The sequence below is a fragment of the Manis pentadactyla genome, chromosome 3, assembly GCF_030020395.1.
Source record: "Manis pentadactyla isolate mManPen7 chromosome 3, mManPen7.hap1, whole genome shotgun sequence".
Classification (NCBI taxonomy): domain Eukaryota; kingdom Metazoa; phylum Chordata; class Mammalia; order Pholidota; family Manidae; genus Manis; species Manis pentadactyla.
In genome coordinates, this window is record NC_080021.1 from 73455721 (window position 1) to 73479209 (window position 23489).

Genomic DNA, 23489 nt, shown 5'->3' on the forward strand with positions numbered 1-23489 from the left:
TCAGGAATGAATTTCGGTCAGAGATCCAATCACTGAAGAGCACAATGGAGGGTATTAAAAGCAGGTTGGATATGGTGGAGGAGACAATAAATGAAATAGAAACTAGAGAAGAGGAATACAAAGAAGCTGAGGCACAGAGAGAAAATACGATCTCTAAGAATGAAAGAATATTGAGAGAACTGTGTGACCAATCCAAGCAGAACAATATTCGTATTATAGGGATACCAGAAGAAGAAGAGAGAGAAAAAGGGGTACAAAGTATCTTTGAGGAGGTAATTGATGAAAGGAGATAGTCTCTCTGGCCATGGAGGTGCACAGACCTCCCAACACAAGGGTTCCAAGGAAGACAAGACCAAGACATATAGTAATTAAAATGGGAAAGATCAAGGATAAGGACAGACTATTAAAAGAAACCAGAGAGAGAAATAAGATCACATACAAAGGAAAGCCTATGAGGCTATCATCAGACTTCTCAGCAGAAACCTTACAGGCCAGAAGGGAGTGGCATGATATATTTAATGCAATGGACCAGAAGTGCCTCAAACCAGGAATACTTTATCCAGAAAGATTATCATTTAAATTTGAAGGAGAGATTAAACAATTTCCAGATAGGTAAAAGCTGAGAGAATTTACCTTCCACAAATGATCTCTACAGTATATTTTGGAGGGACTGCTATAGATGGAAGTGTTCCTAGGGTTTAATAGCAGTCACCAGAGGTAACAAAACCACAGTAAAGAAAGTAGAACAGGTGACAGAGATTAAAGATGGTGGCATGAGAGGAGAGACAGAAGCTTTCTCTTAAACTGGATACAATTAGAAAATATAGCTGGCACAACTAACCTGAGAGAGCAACAGGAAAGAGGACAGCATCAGACTACACACACCTGGAGAAAAGAGCAGACCTCACCAAATGGGGAAACGTAACAGAGCTGTGGTTCCGCAGGAACTGAGCCCTTCCCCCACCCCAGCTCACCAGCAGTAGGGAGGGACTGGAAGGCTTGAGACTGCTGAATACCTAGCTCCGGAGATCTGCTCTGGGAGCACAAACGTACATTTCATGGTGCTTTCATGAGACTCGCATGACTACTGGGTTTGAAAGTTAATACAGGCAGAGTTCCTGGGGAGACTGGGATTCCAGCCGCTTGTGGAAAGCAGGGATCCATATCTGGCTGCTCTGGGACAAAAACTTAGACCTGTGTGTCCGGCCCACTGGCTCAGGCAGTGGAGACAGGTACAGCAGCTGGGAGGAGGGGAACAGCTCTTTCCTCCCCCCAGGCACCAGTACCGCTCCCCTGAGACCCCTGACATTGCTTCACGGGCTGAGCAACTCCAGAATAGAGCTTCTGGACGCTAGAGGGCGCCATATACAAACATGAAATGCCAAAGGTACCTTGTCCAGAGTAAAATTATTAATACAACTCCCCAGAAAGTTTTAAATGATATGGACCTCATGACTTTTCATGAAAGGGAGTTCAAAATAAAAATATCAACATTCTAATGGAGGTACGGAAAGACATCCAAGAACTCAGGAATGAATTCAGGTCAGATATCCAATCATTGAAGAGCACGATGGAGGGTATTAAAAGCAGGTTGGATACGATGGAGGAGACAGTAAATGAAATAGAAACTAGAGAAGAGGAATACAAAGAAGCTGAGGCACAGAGAGAAAAAAGGATCTCTAAGAATGAAAGAATATTGAGAGAACTGTGTGACCAGTCCAAACAGAACAATATTGGCATTATAGGGAAACCAGAAGAAGAAGAAGAGAGAGAGAAAGGAATAGAAAGTGTCTTTGAGGAGGTAGTTGCTGAAAACTTCCCCAATCTGGGGAAGGAGATAGTCTCTCAGGCCATGGAGATCCACAGATCCCCCTACACAAGGGACCCAAGGAAGACAACACCAAGACACATAGTAATTAAAATGGGAAAGATCAAGGATAAGGACAGACTGTTAAAAGCAGCCAGAGACAGAAATAAGATCACATACAAAGGAAAGCCCATCAGGCTAACATCAGACTTCTCAGCAGAAACCTTACAGGCCAGAAAGGCGTAGCATGATGTATTTAATGCCATGAAGCAGAAGGTCCTAGAACTAAGATTACTTTATCTGGCAAGATTATCATTTAAATTTGAAGGAGGGATCAAACAATTTCCAGGTAAGCAAAAGCTGAGAGAATTTACCTCCCACAAACCATCTCTACAGTCTATTATGGAGGGACTGCTATAGATGGAAGTGTTCCTAAGGTTGAACAGCTGTCACCAGAGGTAATAAAACCACAGTAAAGAAAGTAGAACAGCTAATTATGAAGCAAATGAAAAATTAAATTAACTATACCCAAAGTCAATCAAGAGATAGACAAAAAGTACAGAAGTTGATACCTAATATATAAAGAATGAAGGAGGAAGAAAAAGGAGGATAAATAAAAAAGAACCTTTAGATTGTGTTCATAAGAGCATACTAAGTGAGTTAAGTTAGACTCTTAGATAGTGAGGAAAGTAACCTAGAACCTCTGGTAACCATGAATCTAAAGCCTGCAGTGGCAATAAGTACATACCTATCGATAATCACCCTAAATGTAAATGGATTGAATGCACCAATCAAAAGACATAGAGTCACTGAATGGATAAAAAACAAGACCTATCTATATTCTTCTTACAAGAGACTCACCTCAAACCCAAAGACATGCACAGACTTAAAGTCAAGAGATGGAAAAAGATAGTAAATGCAAACAATAGGGAGAAAAATGCAGGTGTTGCAGTACTAGTATCAGACCAAATAGACTTCAAATCAAAGAAAGTAACAAGAGATAAAGAAGGACATTATATAATGATAAAGAGCTCAGTCCAACAAGAGGATATAACCATTATAAATATATATGCCCCCAACACAGGAGCACCAGCATATGTGAAACAAATACTAACAGAACTAAAGGAGGAAATAGAATGCAATGCATTCACTTTAGGAGACTTCAACACACTATTCACTCCAAAGGACAGATCCACCAGACTGAAAATAAGTAAGGACACAGAGGCACTGAACAACACACTAGAACAGATGGACCTAATAGACATCTATAGAACTCTACACCCAAAGCAACAGGATACACATTCTTTCAACTGCACATGGAACATTCTCCAGAGTTGACCACATACTAGGCCACAAAAAGAGCCTCAGTAAATTCAAAAAGATTGAAATTCTACCAACCAACTTTTCAGACCACAAAAGGTATAAAACGAGAAATAAACTGTACAAAGAAAGCAAAAAGGCTCACAAATACATGGAGGCTTAACAACACGCTCCTAAATAGTCAATGGATCAATGACCAAATTAAAATGGATATCCAGCAATATATGGGAATTAATGACAAAAACAACACAAAGCCCCGACTTCTGTGGGACACAGCAAAAACAGTCTTAAGAGGAAAATATATAGCAATTGAGGCATTTTTAAAGAAGGAAGAACAAACCCAAATGAATTGTCTAACATCACAATTATCAAAATTAGAAAAAGGAGAACAAATGAGGGCTAAAGTCAGCAGAAAGAGGGACATAATAAAGATCAGAGAAGAAATAAATAAAATTGAGAAGAATAAAACAATAGAAAAAAATCAATGAAACCAAGAGCTGGTTCTTTGAGAAAATAAACAAAATAGATAAGCCTCTAGCCAGACTTAAGAGAAAAAGAGAATCAACACACATCAAAAGAATCAGAAACGAGAAAGGAAACATCACGACAGACCCAACAGAAATACAAAGAATTATTAGAGACTACTATGAAAACCTATATGCTAACAAGCTGGAAAACCTAGAAGAAATGGACAATCTCCTAGAAAAATACAACCTTCCAAGACTGACCAAGGAAGAAATACAAAATCTAAACAAACCAATTACCAGCAAAGAAATTGAAGCAGTAATCAAAAAACAACCCAAGAACAAAACCCCCAGGCCAGATGGATTTACCTCAGAATTTTATCAGACATACAGAGAAGACATAATACCCATTCTCCTTAAAGTTTTCTAAAAAATAGAAGAGGAGGGAATACTCCCAAACTCATTCTATGAAGCCAACATCACCATAATATCAAAACCAGGCAAAGACATGACAAAAAAAGAAAATTACAGACCAATATTCCTGATGAACATAGATGTAAAAATACTCAACAAAATATTAGCAAACCAAATTCAAAAATACATCAAAAGGATCATACACCATGACCAAGTGGGATTCATCCCAGGGATTCAAGGATGGTACAACATCCAAAAATCCATCAAATCACCACATAAACAAAAAGAAGGAAAAAAAACCACATGATCATCTCCATAGATGCTGAAAAAGCATTTGACAAAATTCAACATCCATTCATGATAAAAACTCTCAACAAAATGGGTATAGAGGGCAGGTACCTCAACATAATAAAGGCCGTATATGATAAACCCACAGCCAACATTATATTGAACAGTGAGAGGATGAAAGCTTTTCCTCTGAGATCGGGAACTAGACAGGGATGCCCACTCTCCCCACTTTTATTCAACATAGTACTGGAGGTCCTAGCCACGGCAATCAGAAAAAACAAAGAAATACAAGGAATCCAGATTGGTAAAGAAGAAGTTAAACTGTCACTATTTGCAGATGACATTATATTGTACATAAAAATCCCTAAAGACTCCACTCCAAAACTACTAGAACTGATATCGGAATACAGCAAAGTTGCACGATACAAAATTAACACACAGAAATCTGTGACTTTCCTATACACTAACAATGAACTAATCAAAAGAGAAATCAGGAAAACAATTCCATTCACAACTGCATCAAAAAGAACAAAATACTTAGGAATAAATTTTACCAAGGAAGTGAAAGACCTATACCCTGAAAACTATAGGACACCCTTAAGAGAAATTAAAGAGGTCACTAACAAATGGAAACTCATCCCATGCTCGTGGCTAGGAAGAATTAATATGGTCAAAATGGCCATCCTTCCCAAAGTAATATAGAGATTTGATGCAATCCCTATCAAATTACCAACAACATTCTTCAAAGAACTAGAACAAATAGTTCAAAAATTCATACGGAAACACCAAAGACCCCGAATAACCTAAGCAATTCTGAGAAGGAAGAATAAAGTGGGGGAGGGGATCTTGCTCCCCAACTTCAAGCTCTACTACAAAGCCACAGTAATCAAGACAGTTTGATACTGGCACAAGAACAGAGCCACAGACCAGTGGAACAGAATAGAGACTCCAGGTATTAACCCAAACATATATAGTCAATTAATATGTGATGAAGGAGCCATGGACATACAGTGGGGAAATGACAGTCTCTTCAACAGATGGTGCTGGCAAAACTGGACAGCTACAAGTAAGAAAATGAAACTGAATCACTATCTAACCCCATACACAAAAGTAAACTCCAAATGGATCAAAGACCTGAATGTAAGTCATTAAACCATAAAACTTAGAAAAAAACATAGGCAAAAATCTCATGGACATAAACATGAGTGACTTCTTCATGAACATATCTCCCTGGGCAAGGGAAACAAAGGCAAAAATGAACAAGTGGGACTATATCAAGCTAAAAAGCTTCTGTACAGCAAAGGACACCATGAATAGAACAAAAAGGTATCCTACAGTATGGGAGAACATATTCATAAATGACAGATCCAATAAAGGATTGACATCCAAAATATATAAAGAGCTCACATGCCTCAACAAACAAAAAGCAAATAATCCAATTAAAAAATGGGCAGAGGAGCTAAATAGACAGTTCTCTAAAGAAGAAATCCAGATTGCCAACAGGCACATGAAAAGATGCTCCACATCGCTAATCATCAGAGAAATGCAAATTAAAACCACAATGAGATATCACCTCACACCAGTAAGGATCACCACCATCCAAAAGACAAACAACAACAAATGTTGGCGAGGTTGTGGAGAAAGGGGAACCCTCCTACACTGCTGGTGGGAATGCAAATTAGTTTAACCATTGTGGAAAGCAGTATGGAGGTTCCTCAAAAAGCTCAAATTAGAAATACCATTTGACCCAGGAATTCCACTTCTAGGAATTCACTGTAAGAATGCAGCAGCCCAGTTTGAAAAAAACAGATGCACCCCTATGTTTATTGCAGCACTATTTACAATAGCCAAGAAATGGAAGCAACCTAAGTGTCCATTGATAGATGAATGGATAAAGAAGATGTGGTACATATACACAATAGAATATTATTCAGCTGTAAGAAGAAAACAAATCCCACCATTTGCAACAAAATGGATGGAGCTAGAGGGTATTATGCTCCATGAAATAAGCCAGGTGGAGAAAGACAAGTACCAAATGATTTCACTCATATGTGGAGTATGAGAACAAAGAAAAACAGAAGGAAGAAAACAACAGCAGAATCACAGAACCCAAGAATGGACTAATGGTTACCAAAGGGAAAGGGACTGGGAAGGAGGGGTGGGAAGGGAGGGATATGGGCAAGGGAAAAGAAAGGGGGCCTTATGATTAGCATGTATAATGTGGGGGGGGTCATAGGGAGGGATGTGCAACACAGAGAAGACAAGTAGTGAGTCTACAGCATCTTACTACGCTGGTGGACAGTGACTGTAATGGGGTTTGTTGGGGGGGACTTGGTGAAGGGGGGAGTCTAGTAACCATAATGTTCTTCATGTAATTGTAGATTAAAGATAATAAAATGAATAAAAAAAATAAAGAAGGTAGAACAGCTAATTATTAAGCAAATGAAAAATTAGACTAACTATCCCAAAACTCAATTAAGGGATAGACAAAGAGTACAAAATATGATACCTAATATATAAAGAATGGAGGAGGAAGAAAAATGAGGACAAAAAAAGAACCTTTAGATTGTGTTTGTAATAGCATACTAAGTGTGTTAAATTCAACTCTTAGATAGTAAGGAAGTTAACCTTGAACCTTTGGTAACCACAAATCTAAAGCCTGCATTGGCAGAAAGTACACACCTATCAATAATGAACCTAAATGTAAATGATCTGAATGCACCAATCAAAAGACATAAAATCACTGAATGGATAAAAAAACAAGACCCATTTATATGCTGCCTATAAGAAACTCACTTGAAACCCAAAGACATGCACAGACTGAAAGTAAAGGGATGAAAAAAGATATTTCATGCAACTAATAGAGAGAAAGAGCAGGAGTTGCAATACTTGTATCAGACAAAATAGACTTCAAAACAAAGAAAGGCACAAAAGACAAAGAAGGACATTACATAATGATAAAGGGGTCAATCAAACAAGAATATATAACCATTATAAATATCTATGAAACCAACACAGCATCACTTACATATGTGAAACAAATACTAATGGAATTAAAAGGGGAAATAGAATGCAATGTGTTCATTCTAGGAGAATTCAATATGCCACTCACTCTGAAGTACAGATCAACCAGACAGAAATAAGAAAGGAGACAGAGGCACTGAACAACACATTAGAACAGATGGACCTAACAGACATCTGTAGAACTCTACACCCCAAATCAGCAGAATACACATTCTTCTCAAGTGCACATGAAACATTTGCAAGAATAGATCATATACTAGGCCACAAAAAGAGCCTTGGTAAATTCAAAAAGATTTAAATTGTACCAACCAGTTTCTCAGACCAGTAAGGTATGAAACTAAAAATAAATTATGCAAAGAAAATGAAAAATCCCACAAACACATGGTGGCTTCACAACATGCTCCTAATTAACGAACAGGTCAATGACCAAATAAAAACAGAGATCAAGCAATATATGGACACAAATAACAACAATAATTCAACACTGCAAAATCTGTGGGATGCAGTGAAGGCCGTGCTAAGAGAAAAGTATATTGCAGTACAGGCCTACCTCAGGAAAGAAGAACAATCCCATAAGAGCAGTGTAAACTCACAATTAACAAAACTAGAAAAAGAAGAACAAATGAGTCCCAAAGTCAGAAGAAGGAGGGACATAATAAAGATTAGAGCATAAATAAATAAAATCTAAAAGAATAAAAAAATAGAAAGAATCAATGAAAGCAGGAGCTGGTTCTTCAAGAAAATTAACTAAATAGATAAGCCCCTATCCAGACTAATCAAGAAAAAAAGAGAGTCTACTCACATAAACAGAATCAGAAATGAGAAAGGAAAAATCAATATGGACACCACACAAATACAAAGAATTATTAGAGAATACTATGAAAAATAACATGCTAACAAACTGGATAACTTAGAAGAAATGGCCAGCTTTCTACAAAAATACTATCTTCCAAGGCTGACCCAGAAAGAAACATAAAATCTGAACAGATCAATTACCAGCAATGAAATCAAACTGGTATTAAAAAATTTACCTGATTACAAACCTCTGGACCAGATGGCTTCACCACTGAATTTTATCAAACATTTAGTGAAGACCTAATATCCATCCTCCTTAAAGTTTCCAAAGAGTAGAAGAGGGAATACTTCCAAACTCATTCTATGAGGCCAGCATCACCCTAATACCAAAACCAGGCAAAGACACCACAAAAAAAAAAAATTACAGACCCATACCCCTGATGAACATAGATGCAAAAATATTCAAGAAAATATTAGCAAACCGAACTCAAAAATACATCAAAAAGATCATCCAACATGATCAAGTAGGATTTATTCCTACTTGCAGGACGGTACGACATTCGAAAATCCATCAACTCATCCATCACATCAACAAAAAGAAGGACAAAAACAACATGATCATCTTCATAGATGCTGAAAAAGCATTTGACAAGTTTCAACATCCATTCATAATAAAAACTCTCAACAAAATGGGTATAGAGGGCAAGTACCTCAACATAATAAAAGCCACATATGACAAACCCACAGCCAACATTATACTTAACAGCGAGAAGTTGAAAGCTTTTCCTTTAAGATGAGGAACAAGACAAGGATGCCCACTCTCCCCACTTCTATTCAACATACTACTGGAGGTCCTAGTCGCAGCAATCAGACAACACAAAGAAATAAAAGGCATCCAGATTGTCAAGGAAGAAGTTAAACTGTCCCTGTTTGCAGCTGACATGATATTGTACATTAAAAACCCTAAAGAATACACTCCAAAACTACTAGATCTAATATCTGAATTCAGCGAAGTTGCAGGGTACAAAATGAACCAACAGAAATCTGTTGCATTCCTATACACTAACAATGAACTAGCCGAAAGAGAAATCAGGAAAACAATCCCATTCACAGTTGCATCAAAAAGAATAAAATACCTAGGAATAAATCTAACCAAGGAAGTGAAAGACCCATACTCTGAAACCTACAAGACACTGGTGAGAGAAATTAAAGAAGATACCAATAAATGGAAACACATCCCGTGCTCCTGGATAGGAAGAAATAATATTGTCAAAATGGCCATCCTGACTAAAGCAATCTACAGATTCAACGCAATTCCTATCAGAATACCAACAGTATTCTTCAGCAAACTAGAGAAAATTGTCTTAAAATTCATATGGAACCACAAAAGACACTGAATAGCCAAAACAATCCTGAGAAGGAAGAATACAGCTGGGGCATTATGCTCCCCAACTTCCAGCTATACTACAAAGCCTCAGTAATCAAGACAATTTGGTGCTGGCACAAGAACAGACCCATAGACCAATGGAACAGACTAGAGAGCCCAGATATATACCCAACCATATATGGTCAATTAATATATGATAAGGGAGCCATGGACATACAATGGGGAAATGACAGCCTCTTTAACAGCTGGTGTTGGCAAAGCTGGACAGCTACATGCAAGAGAATGAAACTGGATTATTGTTTAACCCCATACACAAAAGTAAATTAGAAATGGATCAAAGACCTGAATGTAAGTCATGAAACCATAAAACTCTTAGAAGACAGCATAGGCAAAAATCTTCTGAATATAAGCATGAGCAACCTCTTCCTGGATGCATCTCCTCAAACAAGGGAAACAAAAGCAAAACTGAACAGGTAGGACAACATCAAACTAAAAAGTTTTCGTACAGCAAAGGACACTATCAACAGAACAAAAAGGCATCCTACAGTATGGGAGAATATATTTGTAAATGACATATCTGACAAGGGGTTAACATCCAAAATATATAAAGTACTCACATGCCTCAACACCCAAAAAGCAAATAACCTGATTAACAAATGGGCAGAGGATATGAAGAGACAGTTCTCCAAAGAAGAAATTCAGATGGCCAACAGACACATGAAAAGATGCTCCACATCACTAATCATCAGGGAAATGCAAATTAAAACCACAATGAGATATCACCTCACACCCATAAGGATGGCCAACATTGAAAAGACTAAAAACATCAAATGCTGGCAAGGATGTGGAGAAAGGGGAACCCTCCTACACTGCTGGTGGGAATGTAAGCTAGTTCAACCATTGTGGAAAGCAATATGGAGGTTCCTCAAAAAAATAAAAATAGAAATACCATTTGACCCTGGAATCCCACTCCTTGGAATTTACCCAAAAAATACAACTTCTCAGATTCAAAAAGACATATGCACCCCTATGTTTATCACAGCACTGTTTACAATAGCCAAGATATGGAAGCAATGAAAGTGTCTATCAGTAGATGAATGAATAAAGAATTGGCACATATACACAATGGAATACTATTCAGCCATAAGAAAGAAACAAATCCTACCATTTGCAACAACATGGATGGAGCTAGAGGATAATATGCTCAGTGAAATAAGCCAGGTGGAGAAAGACAAGTGCCAAATAATTTCCCTCATTTGTGGAGTATAACAATGAAGCAAAACTGAAGGAACAAAAAAGCATCAGACTCACAGACTCCAAGAGGGGACTAGTGGTTACCAAAGGGGGGGGGGGGAGGGTGGGTGGGGAGGGAAGCAGAAGGGGATTGAGGGGTATTATATTTAGTACACATGGTGTGGGGGATCACAGGGAAAACAGTGTAGCACAGAGAAGGCAAATAGTGAATCTGTGGCATCTTACTACAGTGATGGACAGTGACTGCATTGGGGTATGGGTGGGGACTTGATAATATGGGTAAATGTAGTAACCACATTGTTTTTTCATGTGAAACCTTCGTAAGAGTGTATATTAAAAAGTAAAATAAATAAAAAATAAAAATAAAAGAATTCTATCCAGTGGTGATAAACCAGTGACCCACAGTGCAAATCTGGCTTTTCAGATGTAAAATTCATTGCATAATTTTTTTAAAAATACAAGGTAGTTGCCAACATTTTTAAATATATTAAACTTTTTTAATCCAAATTTTCAGCACACCTGGCATTTATGTACAGACAAGATTAGTAACACAGGAGGAGCAACTGCCCTTTTAGGCTGAGCATGTACCCTGCAATTCCCCACCACCCGCAACACCCTGTTCACCTGTATGTCGCTACCTAATGGGCTCCAAGGGCATTTCAATTTGCTGTCGGATCTCCTTACCTCCAGCTGCTTACCAGCTTCTGTGGTTCAGGCTTTGAAGGGCATTAACATGGATCTCCTCAGGTGCAGAGAGGAGGGAAACTTTTGTGCACCACGGATGAAATAGGGAGGCATGTCAGTGGATGCAGAACATTGGAGAATGGCCGAATGCAGTTTCTACAGGGCCATGAGACTTGGGCAGCTCTGGGAAGCATGTCAAAAATACCAAAACCACTTGAATGGATCAGGTAAGGACTTGATAATAAGTTTCGGCTCCTTATAAGCCTAGGCAATGTGTAGCGGTGTGCTATCCTCAGAAGCTTCTCAGTACTGAAGGAATCAGACTGGCCTGTGAAGTAGGATGGCAAGCCATACTGACCCATATGAAGACATGTGAAATGTCAATATCTGACTGCAGCACCATAGACTGTGAAGGAAAATGGAACATTCTCCTCCAATAGACTCCTTTACAATTCATGATGAGCAACTAGGGCTTTGTTACCCTCCTGAGAAGGCCCACTATGAACAAGTAATACTGAAACTCCCACCATTCTGAGTGACAGCAAGGTGTGAGGGAGGTGGGAGGGCAGGAACCCAGATTTTCAACAAGCCTCCCTGGAGATTCTGTGACATGGATCACTTTGGGATCCACTGCACCAGGGTTTGCTCAATGAAGTTCTTTACAGTTAAAAAATCCCCTGACCTATAGTGTTCTTTTGCATAAAAAAGTGCTCATGGATGGAGAAAAGATGCAGGATGTGGAAACTAGTGCTGAGCACATTGGTTGACAGGGGAAGTGATAAACATGAAACTTACTACCAGGGTATAGGTTCAAAGTAGGAATTATAATTGGCCAATATACTGGTGCCATAATCAAAAACTGAAATCTTTAATTCACAAAAAGGCATGTACCTCATAAGCAAAACAATGGCATTAGCTGTAAAGGACGCTTGCCACTTCGGCCACCCAGCATGTGTTTCCCTATCCTTGAGGCTGTCTGAGTTCTCTTCATGGACTTGTCTTTCCCCCAGTAGCAGATTACAGATGAGGCTGCTTCAGTGAGAGCTTGTGTAAACAAGACAGTTTATTTCTATCTTGAAACATTTAAGTTATTTATTATATAACATAGAAGTTATACAATAAAGAAGTTATTTTTACCAATAACAGGAAGTTATTTCTTTTATAAAACACATAACTTGTAATATTCAAGATGGCGGTCCAGTCCTGAGTGACAGCTCACTGGTGTTGAGCACACACATCAGCTCCTTCCGTCTTGTTTGCTTTGCCATCCATATGGTATGGCCTTTGTCTGTGAGGTCAAAGGTGACACCACAATATTTATATTCTGCTATAAAAAGAGGGAATGAGATAAAGGGTGCATGAATATCTTTCCTTTTAAGGGTACAATTCAGAAGTTGTACAAACCATGTTTGTTCACATGATCCCATTGACTAGAATTAAGGTATATAATTTAGTGTGAGAGAGGCTGGGAAAAAACATAGTTTTTAGCCCAGCTAAAACTCCTATCACCAAAAAAAGAAGAGGAAAGCAGACAAGGGCGAAAGAGTGGCCAAAGAGCCCCATCCTTCCTTCCCCAGCACAAAGGCAGCCAGGAGAGAGCAACTGAATGCTCTCTCCCAGGGTTTTGAGACCTGGGTGAGTGAGGCAAGGATAGAAACTAACACCAGAGGTCATACATTTGTGGTGGCCACGTGCTGAACCAAGGTGCTGCCAAAGGTATGTTGCCATACTTCACCCCACGTCCTGGCACTCTGGGTCCCTGCCCACTCCCTAACCTGGACTCAAAGCCACCTGTTGGTTCTACGGCCCCTACCCTACCCATGGCACCCTGGACACCATTCCAATAGGTTTCTTTTTGCTTTAGTTGGCTCCATTTCCATTGCATTCAATGAAGAGCCTCAAAGACAGAGATTTGGCCTAAGTCTAGGAGATGATAACAACTCTGAACCAAGAGGTCAGATAAACTCTTGCCGGTGCCCTCAGCACCACGGCCCAGGGGAGCCTAGGGATCGTGTCATTACAGCTCCCTGTTTCCAGAGACCAGGACACATTCCAGAATTTACTATTCACATACTGCTCCCCATATATATTAGTTATATTTTGCCACATACAAGTAAATCCCAAAATTTCACAATTTAAACCAACAAGTATCTATTATCTCATAGTTTCTGTAAGTCAGAAATCTGTGTCACTTAGCTGAGGCCCTCTGGTTTAAGATCTCTCATGGGGAGACCACAAAGTTTACTGAGCTTTGGTTCCGGTTGCGGTCTCCTCCGGAAGCCCAGCTGGGAGAGGAGGGTGCCAGGGAGGGGCTCTGCTTCCAGGTCCATCCATGTGGCTGTTGGCAAGACTCAGTCTCCCTCCTGTGGCTCTCCACAGGGCTCTCCCCACGGGGCAGCTGGTTTCCCCAAGATGGGCCATCTAAGAGAAAGCACTCAAGATGGAAGTCACAGCCTTCCACGACCTAAGATCAGAAGTGGTATCCCGCTATTTCTGTTAAAAGTGAGTCACTAAATCCAGCCCACACTCAGAAAGAGAGGCTGACAAGGGGCATGAACACCAGATGGCAGAGATCCCTGGGACCGTCTTAGAGTCTGCCTGCCACACTCTGTCATTTCCTACATGTAAATAAATCACAGGGGAGAGGGAGGACCAGGGGTAAAGCTTACCTAAGAGTATGATTTCCCTTTTTTTTTTTTTTTCATGAAATGGCCTAAAAATATTTAAGTGCCCATTTGCTTTCAAAATATCAGGCAGCAATTGTCAGGCAGAACCCACCATCACCAATTTTTTTATTATAGTATAATTTACATTGCACTGCTATAACTGCTATTTTATATAACATTGCCAAGGATGGTTTAAGCAATGATAAAAAGGACAGTTATAACAATTTCTTAAATGTTGTTATTATTATTAACAATAACAACCAGATGAGCAAAAAGATGTAATGTGTCCTCTTCCCCATTTATCTTATTTTAGTCCTCTATTATGATTTCCTTAGCTACCATTGTAGCTTTCAAAAAGCTGGTTCAATTACTGAAGTACTACCTATTAAATTAGAAATGATGGGTTTGCCAAAGAATTCAGCTATAATTTTGAAATAAAAAGCATAGGAAAAAATACTGCTAACCCTCAGTGAATTTCCAGAAGTCTTAAACCTTTTCAAAGCCACTATGCACAGCAGAACTAAGCTGCCGCTTTTGCAATCTAACAAATTGTTAAAGGCATGAAAGTGACAACACCTATAAATAGCTAGGTTTTCTCAATTATCTAATAAAAGAGCTCATGTGTAAATAAACTTATGTTTAAACATCTATATGCCAATTGTTCAAACATTGGAATCCTTGTTATTTTCCAGAGTTTTCACCTGCACCAGAAAGATGAGGTCCTCCCTCTTGGGGTGGCCAAAAACAGTGAGAAGTCATACAGGGTCAAAAAAATTTTTGCAACATTTTATTTTAATGTACAGGAGGACAGGAGAGGAAACATTCATTGACAGGGTGCTCACACTTCCTTTTAACAAACACATTATCTCATTTAATCCAAGCTTAAATGTCACTTCCGTCAAACTAAATTTCCCTGATCACCTTTCTGAAGGATCTCCAAGACCTGTTCCCTCCTGTTCTCTGCCCCGCACCCTATTTCATTTCCTTCAAGGCAGTTAAGTCTAATTACGCATTTCTTTGTTTCCTTGCACCAGGCGGCCTGGGTTCCAGTCCTGATCTGTCTATCACCAGCTGTGTGACCTCGTGTACAAATTTCTTAGCCTCTTTAGGCCTTACTCTTATATATTCATTACCACTGAATGCCTAAATTGCAGCTCAATAAATACATATTAAGGAATAAGCTCAATTCTCACAACAGTTCTACCAAACAGACATCATTGCTTCTGAACTACAGAGGAGTAGCCCAAATCTCAGAAGCCAGCCAGTATCACACACCAGTTAATAGTCCCCGAACCTGTGTAACACCAAGAAATCTATATTTCCCAGCCCAAATTATCTAGTTTTACATGGTTTACCCTTTATGTTAGTTAGTTCTATTTTCATTGTTTCCCAGTCTTTAGGGAAGATTTCAACCTTAGATGAACTAACTGTATTATGGGGAGTTAAAGGGAAAATCAATCACTTAACGCTTTTGAGCCTTAGAGTAAAGCCCGGAGAGGGTGCCCCCTGCTGGAGGCTTGCAAGGGGTCCCAAGGCAAGGGGATCCTCAAGACAAGAGTTGGGGTTATGGGATCCAGGAACTTTTCCCCACTTTAAGGCTCTTCTCCCTTCATGGCTAGCTTGGAGGAACTGGGCCTTTTTATTAAGGACTCCACGGTTTCCTTTCAATATTTTTGCTAATTTTCACAAGAATGCTGCTAATAGGTATTTTTATCCTCATTTTACAGAAGATATATTGTGGAGAGGAGAGCCCTCCCCGCTCCCCATTCACAGGTGTGGAGCAGGACTGTGATATAAACTAATGGCCCATGTGAATTCAAAATATAACAGTTGATAAGTGACATGTAAAGTCAGATCTCTGAGGCTCTGAATCCTGGCCCACCGACTTAACAGCTAAGGCAAGTTATTTACTATCTCTGAGTTTAGCTTTCTAATCTGGAAGAGACAAGTAATAATAACTATCTCAGTAGGTTGTTGTGTAATTTAAAGTCTGCACATGGAAAGTGCTGAGCAAATGTGCCAGTTGAGGTGGGGGATAGTGATGGCATTTCCATCACGCATGTGGTGATTCTTCACAAGTAAGATGAGTTGCTTAGATGGGCAAGAAAAAGCAGGCAGGTGGCCATTCTTCCAAAGGTACAGCCTGGGAAAGCATAGGACTGGATGGCCCATTTGTGCAACATGGCGTAAGGAGAGGAGGCAGGAAAGACTGGAATTGTCATGAATTTTAAATGGAAGAAAGACATAGGCAGATTTGCATTTAAACTACAGTCTTGGAGCATTGAGTTCAAGGGCTGCACCAGAGGAGACAATGACAAAGACCAGGGCTGATGGTGGTGGAAACCTGAGCTGTGGCTGAGCTTGCAAACAGTGACAAGGGGCACAATTTAACCCTGGGGGAAGCAGACTCGTCAGGATATGACTGTAATTTGAGGGGAACTAGAAGGAGAGGAGGCTAGGATCCTGTGTCTAGCATGCACAACCAAGCAGATGGACCAGCCATTCACAGAGGTAAGACAGAAGGGAAACCAAGCTTCTGAGTTAGGGCAAAAGCCTTCTGAAGGCAGACTTACCAGACAGTTAAATCCTATACAAAAAAGCTCAGACACTGGATGGACATCCTCTTCCTCTATTTTTACCAAAGGAGCCTGACTGGTTTTCCAAGCAGGGTTCCCTGTTCCTTACCCTTGTTCCTGGGCACTGTGCCTGGCCCCAGTATCATGGATGGGAAGTAGGTTCTAAAACAGGCACTGTTTCTTCATTTGGGCACCAGACAAGTAAGCTGGCTTGTGTTTAAGGGTATAATGTGAGAACAGGCTGTATGTTTAAACACTAGAATAAAACTCAGAGTAAAGAGGTACTCACACTATGAGAGCTTCCAGGCCATGAGCCACCACCTTCCTCTCACTCAGTACAAACCTGCACTGAGCCTATCCAGTCAATGCCAGTTGTTATTTCTTTCTCCTTTTCTCCCCATTGTAATTTGCTGAGTAATTATAGTTGGATTCACGTAAATTAAGCATATATGAGTCTTCTATGGAGCTTCAATTAGTCTTTGATAAACAAACTAGTTAATAAGTGATTAAACCTAAGTATCATGTGCTTTCCCAAATTTGCCCCAGTTGGAAGGGAATGTTGTATACAAACTGAAAAAATGGAGTCCCACAAATGATGGTCTTCAAATTTTCTTGTTTGCCTACTCCTTGAAGGAATTTTGGAAGAGTACAATGTGCCCACTAGTGTATTGTAAGTTAATATATAAAAATTTTTCATCATAATTTAAACAGTTTCAAAATGTGTTATTTTAAACATAATATAATAATAATTTTTAAAATAAAGCTATGAGATTACTTTTAAATATATCCAATGGAATATACTATATACTTTTGATATCATTCTTATCCATTTCTAAAATATATACTAATAAGCTCTTCTTTAATACTGAACATTTTTATATTAATCTTTTTCTCCTATATACTTATTTCTATTCCACTGCACTTATAGAATTTTATCCTAATGTAATGTTTCATCCTTAATATTATTTATTATTCTACCATAAGAATACTGGGAAAAATATGTAAACTCATGTTTATTATTAAATTATTATTAATATATTAATTATTTCCTGTGACTCTAAAGTGCTAGGTGTTAAAGATATTTTTCATTCAGAAAGTTATCAACTCAGATACTACTACTGATTACAATTGATCAAAACAACATAAAATACATTAAATATATTGATTAAATATCATTAAACACAGAAAGTTCCTCTCCATTTCCTATTGCTACCATAACAAACTACCACAATTTTAGCAGCTTAAAGCAATACATTTGTTCCCACTCTTCTCTGTGGGTCAGAAGTCCAGGTACAGTGAGGCTCAGCTGGTTCCTCTGCTCAAAGTATCACAAGGTGGAAATCAAGGAGCCAGCAGGGCTGCATTTCCTTCTGAAGGCTCTAGGGGAGAATGCGTTTCTAGGCTCATTCAAGCTGTCAGCAGAATTCAGGTACACGCTTCCATAGACCTGATGTCCTGTTTTGCTATGCTGGCTGTCAGCTGGGAACCATCCTTGTCTTCTAGAAGCTTCTCTCTGGTCCTTGCAGGTAGCCACCTGTGCCTCAGAAACAGCAACTGTGCAATGCATCCTCATTCTCCAAGTCTTGTGCCTCCCCTTCTGCCACATCTCTCTGACTGATGCTTCTACCTTCCTCTTCTGCTTTTAAGGGTTCATGTGATTACACTGGGTCTGCCAGATAATCCAGGATAATCTTCCCTATTTTAAGGTCAACTGATTCGTGAATTCTGCAAGGTTCCTTCACAGAGTACCTAGATAGGGCTTGATTAATTAACCATGGGTCAGGAATCTTGAGAGCACGTCTTAAGAATTCTGCCTGCCACAGTAACTTCTCATTAGAAAAACATTTAATGAGATACATGAGGCTGTTTTATTTTTTCAATTACTCTCTGTGTTTATGGATGAATATTACTCACCAGGAGATATGGTCAATAAAAATTATGTTTCTATTTTTCATTTTCAAGTATGCAAATGCTGAGGAACTTCTCCCTCATAAATTAGTAAATGAGAATGGAAGAAATTTTGTCTTAGCAATGTAACTGAATTCTTCAAACTCCTAAATTATTCTCTAAAAATGTCATGGTGTGATATATCATCTGAAGTCTTTTTTTATTGATCCATCAACTAAACAGCCACTGAGGGTCACCTTCACTTTTACAGAAAGTGAAGAATTAAAAACCATCTGGCCTGCAATAGGCTCTTTTACCCAATAATCCACATTCTCAATTTCTGGGACCTATACCAAAAAGAGTTTGCAAGACTTATTGAGTGACTTCACCACACCTATTGCTCTTTCACTTATAGAGATAATAGGAATAATTTTTTTGGCGCAAACAGATCTGGGGAGAAATAAATGTATCAGTCCCCAGCTGTGTCTTACTAAGTAAACCATATTTTTAAATGTACATACCCAAGTTCCAGAGATTGGCATGGTCCCCTCAATAACCAAAATCCCTCCTAGACAGAGCAAAGGGCAAGGCTTCTTTTATTGTACATGAAGTACCAAGAAAAGGTTCGGAAGTGGTTTAATCACAAAGTCTAAATTAATCTACAATACAAAGTATTTTTTCTCAGGTTGACAACAATAACAATAATAAACTGACTTCCTCAACACCCCTCAAAACTAAAAAAGAATATCTTTTTTAGTTAAACAGATTAATAATCTCTTTCAAAAGCAGTATAACCTCAATAGAGAACAATTGGCAGAACAGAGACAAGATGTTAGGAGTTGAATAGCTCACATATCACATAGCCCAATCTACTTGCTGCATCCTGAGAGGTCACACAACAAGAACCAAAACCAGAATTTTTCCCTTAGCCCACTTTACAACTTACCTGTTACTGTCCCAAAAATATCCCTGTACTAGTTATCAGTGTATTGTCTGCCTCATCTGCAAAATCACCCTTGATTACCTGCTCAGCAAAAATTGATCAAGAGCCTTTACATAGTTTTTCTCCACCAAGTGGAATGATATTAAGCTTTGCCAGTAGAGGGCACTGGAGAGGCACTACAGGAAGAAGGGATTTTCTCTTCTAGTCCAGATGTGCTTTCTCAGAAGGCTCCTGAAGCTCAAGGGATGTCTCTGGTACCAGTTCCTGCTCACGCAGTGCTCACAGCTCCCAGTGGCCAGTTCCTACAGTACACAGCAGCCACCACCTCCACCAGGTACCCCATCTCCAGGCAGGTTTGTAGCAGAGTGCTTCCAAGGAGGTGCCTTTTTACCAACAGGTTTCCCTGGTAGCCTAGAGGGTGGAATCCCAGCAAGTTCCAGAGAGGGGGCTTCCAGCAACTTGAACCAGAGCAACACCACAGTGCCTTCTCTGCCAATCACTGAGCCACAGCCATGCCTTCTCCAATAAGGGCTGACTCTCTACCTGAGGGTCCAGGAGAGGGCCTCTTCCTCAGCTGCCCTACAGCAGCCCTAGGAGTAGTGGCTGCTCCTTATACCTGCTCTTCCTGTATCCTTTGAAGTTCCCTTTACTTCTTATGAACCAATTTTTTGTACCTCCAATTCCCCATTATAATTAATAATTCTTTACCTTAAGCTTTCCCTGTTCAAATTTCTGTGTGGTTTCCCTCTCCTGGTTGGACCCTGTTATAGCCCTAAAATCAGACACCACCAGAAGAATGTCCTTCCACCCAGCTAAGGTAGATATGTCTCTTTAAGATTCACAAAGAAGGAAAGATGTTATAGTATTTAAAGATGTTATCATTTCTCTTTTTAACAAATCACATTGTCTGAGATGAATTAATATTATTTTCAGCAAATTCCCTTATTATACAGGATGAATAATCCCAATTCACTTAACCTTTCGTCAGAAGCTCTCATTTGATTTATTCATCAGTTTTCATTGCTCTTTTGGGATCCTGTAAATGTGAGGAGGGATTCTATAATCTCAGACAGACTTCCAGACATGCTACTGTGCAATTCCGTTATAATAGTTACATTTTCACAAATTAGAACAAGTGAGAAACTTGCTGATGCAAAGCAAAATAATTTTAATAAGTAGAAAAGGCACTCCTTCATCTTTCTTTATAAAAAATGGAAGTGTAGAAAGCAGAGGAGAAAAGAAGAGAGACCACAAAATTGAAGCGACTTAATCAAAAGTAGGAAAGAAGTTGGTAATGTTTAAATAACACAATGGCAACATGGAAGTGAGAATAGGGGGTCTGCTCAGCTTTTAAATCTAAATTCAGACTTTTAAAAAGACTTCTAGTTGGTCTTGGAATTATCTGAAGGACCCTGAAATACATCACCCATCATTTGAATTAATCCTGCTTTTGCTACTGTCTTCTGAAACAAGCCCAGAGAATTCTTCAATACTTCAAGGTAATTTTCTGTGCAAGGGCAATAGAATTCTGCAGTCAATGTAGGTCGATTCAGCAGCTGTAATAACATGAAGCCATCTGTAGCCCTGCATTTAGTATGCACTTGAGAGAAAGCAAAGGTCTAGCAGGCAGTGCAGTATCTTAAATTCTGTACTTCTCTCTAGCTTTCTGTTTACCTCTGGTAAGATCTGATTCATTCATTCCTTTATCAAAGAGCTACTGAGTGTCTGGGGATACAGGCATGAGTTTGAAAGGAGCAGCCTGCTCTGGCCACATGACTCATTTTTTTTCCTTTAGTCTTCCAACCTCCTTTTGGATTTACTTGCCTCTAAAATTCCAGGACCTGTCAGTCATTTACTTCCTCAATTACCACTTCCAGGCTGCTAAGCCTTGTGACTGTCAACGTTTTTGATGATCCTTTGGCCCCAAGCCCATTCTTATGCTAGCAGCTCACTGCAAGTGATGTCACCTGGTTTTTTGGAAACCTGAAGCCATACAGCATTAATTAAGCCCTTTAATTTCCTTTCTTTCCTTCTCAACATTTATTCTAATTTGTCCTTCTTATCCCTCAACCTCCTCCTTATCAATCAGTGAAATCCATATTAGAGAATTTTCCTAACATCTTTCACATCAAGGCTCTGCATCCATCTCTAAACTTCCACCCTGAGGCAAGCCCTAATCTGTTCTCACTGGAACAATGCCAATATACTCTTTGATATCATCTTGTATTGATTAGCATTCTTAGTTGCAAGCAACAGAATCTCCACATACTGGGTAGCTCACAGAATCTCCAAAAGGGCCAGAGATCCAGTTTGAGCTATGCATCCAGAAACAATACCCAACATACCACCAGGGCTGCTCCAGTAAGAGCACTGATAACACCATCATCCAGCACCTGGGTGGATCGAAACTGAGGGCCAGAGACACTGGCATTGCTGCTTCCAAAGAGTCAGGTATGCTGTCTCCACACTTATCACAAGACCAGTTTCCCCACACTCAGTTCCAAATCCAGCACTTGTGCAATTCCGTCTGAATAGTGGAACCAGGGTAACATGCCTGTACTCTAGCTTCAAGGAGAGGAAACTTCGAAGATGAAGGGGAGGACTTTTTATTTGCTTTTATTAAATAAGTATTTCTTCAACACTTATTATGTGCCAACTCTCTTCCAATCATTTTATCAATATTAATGTATTTACTCTTCATAACAACAAAGTGAAGTAAGTACTACTATATCCCAATTTTCAGATAAGGAAACTGAAACATAAGAATTTACAAGATTTGCTTAAGTCACATGAGTACTATGTGATGAAGCTGGGATTCCCAGACAATGTCTCCAGATCATGTGCTCTTCCCACTGTTCCGCACTAACTCTTGAGAGAAGGGATAGGCAGGCACAATTCCAAGAAGGCAGGAAGGGCAAATACAGGGTGCAGGTGAAAGATAAACACCAGGTAAGAAGCACTCTTATCCCATGTAACAAGAGAAAAAGAAGGGGTGGGAGAACCACAGGTCAGTATCACGAGGAGATCATCATCTGGTAACTTCTGCATCTTTTCGTCTAAAGTAAGAGCTAACAGTTTGTTGAGAATAAGGTGAGGCAGGAGGAGCACACATTTGGGAAAGGTAGAAAATGTTTTAGCCATTGCAAACACTGGGGAAACAGTTGTTCAAAGACACACAAAGGGCTGGCTGGCAGGCTGTGTTGAAAAACCATCGAGGGGGTTGGTAACCATGAACTCAGAGTGGTTGCAATCAAAGCCAGCTATGTAGTTTGGAAGGCCAAGCACAAAATGAAAACGTGGGTCCCTTGTTCAAAAAGCAATATAAAGGACTACTAAAGGTATGAAAATATACAACTTGTTTCCTTTCTTCCACTCTCTGTGAGCTTGTAGTGGTGGTTTTTATTTGCTACTTAACATTACACTCCCTTAGACATGCAATACCTCAAGTGAGCCCAGGTACCTCACCCCATGACGCAGCTCACATACGTGTGTGACTCACCTACTGGGTTTTGCTTCCCACCAGTCTCTGGACCAAGACTGCATCCTGCAGGTCTGCCCACACCTATGGCCCACCTACCACCTCGGTCGGATTCAAGCCCCACACAGAGAGGTACCTCGTACCTGGATGAAGGTTGGTTGGAGAGAGGCTCATGCCCACCTGGTCACTCGCCAAATATGCTGTGGTGCTGCCAGCCTGGGACAAGGACGGCCACGACAGGGCCACCCAAGACACAGCCCGGGTGGAACGTGGCCATGGCATGAGGACCAGGAGGGCCGCGGGGGATGCTCGGCGGGGAGCGCGAGAAAGCCTGAGCTGCCTAGGGAACACTCCTGAACGCGGGTCCCGAGCCACCGCGGGCAGAACAGCGGGCTTAGCATGTTTCCCTTATTTCCATCTTTAACACGGATGATGGGGGTGGAGGCAAGAGGGGCACCGTGCTCGCCCATGCACTGCGTACTTCCAGAAGAACAAGCTCTGT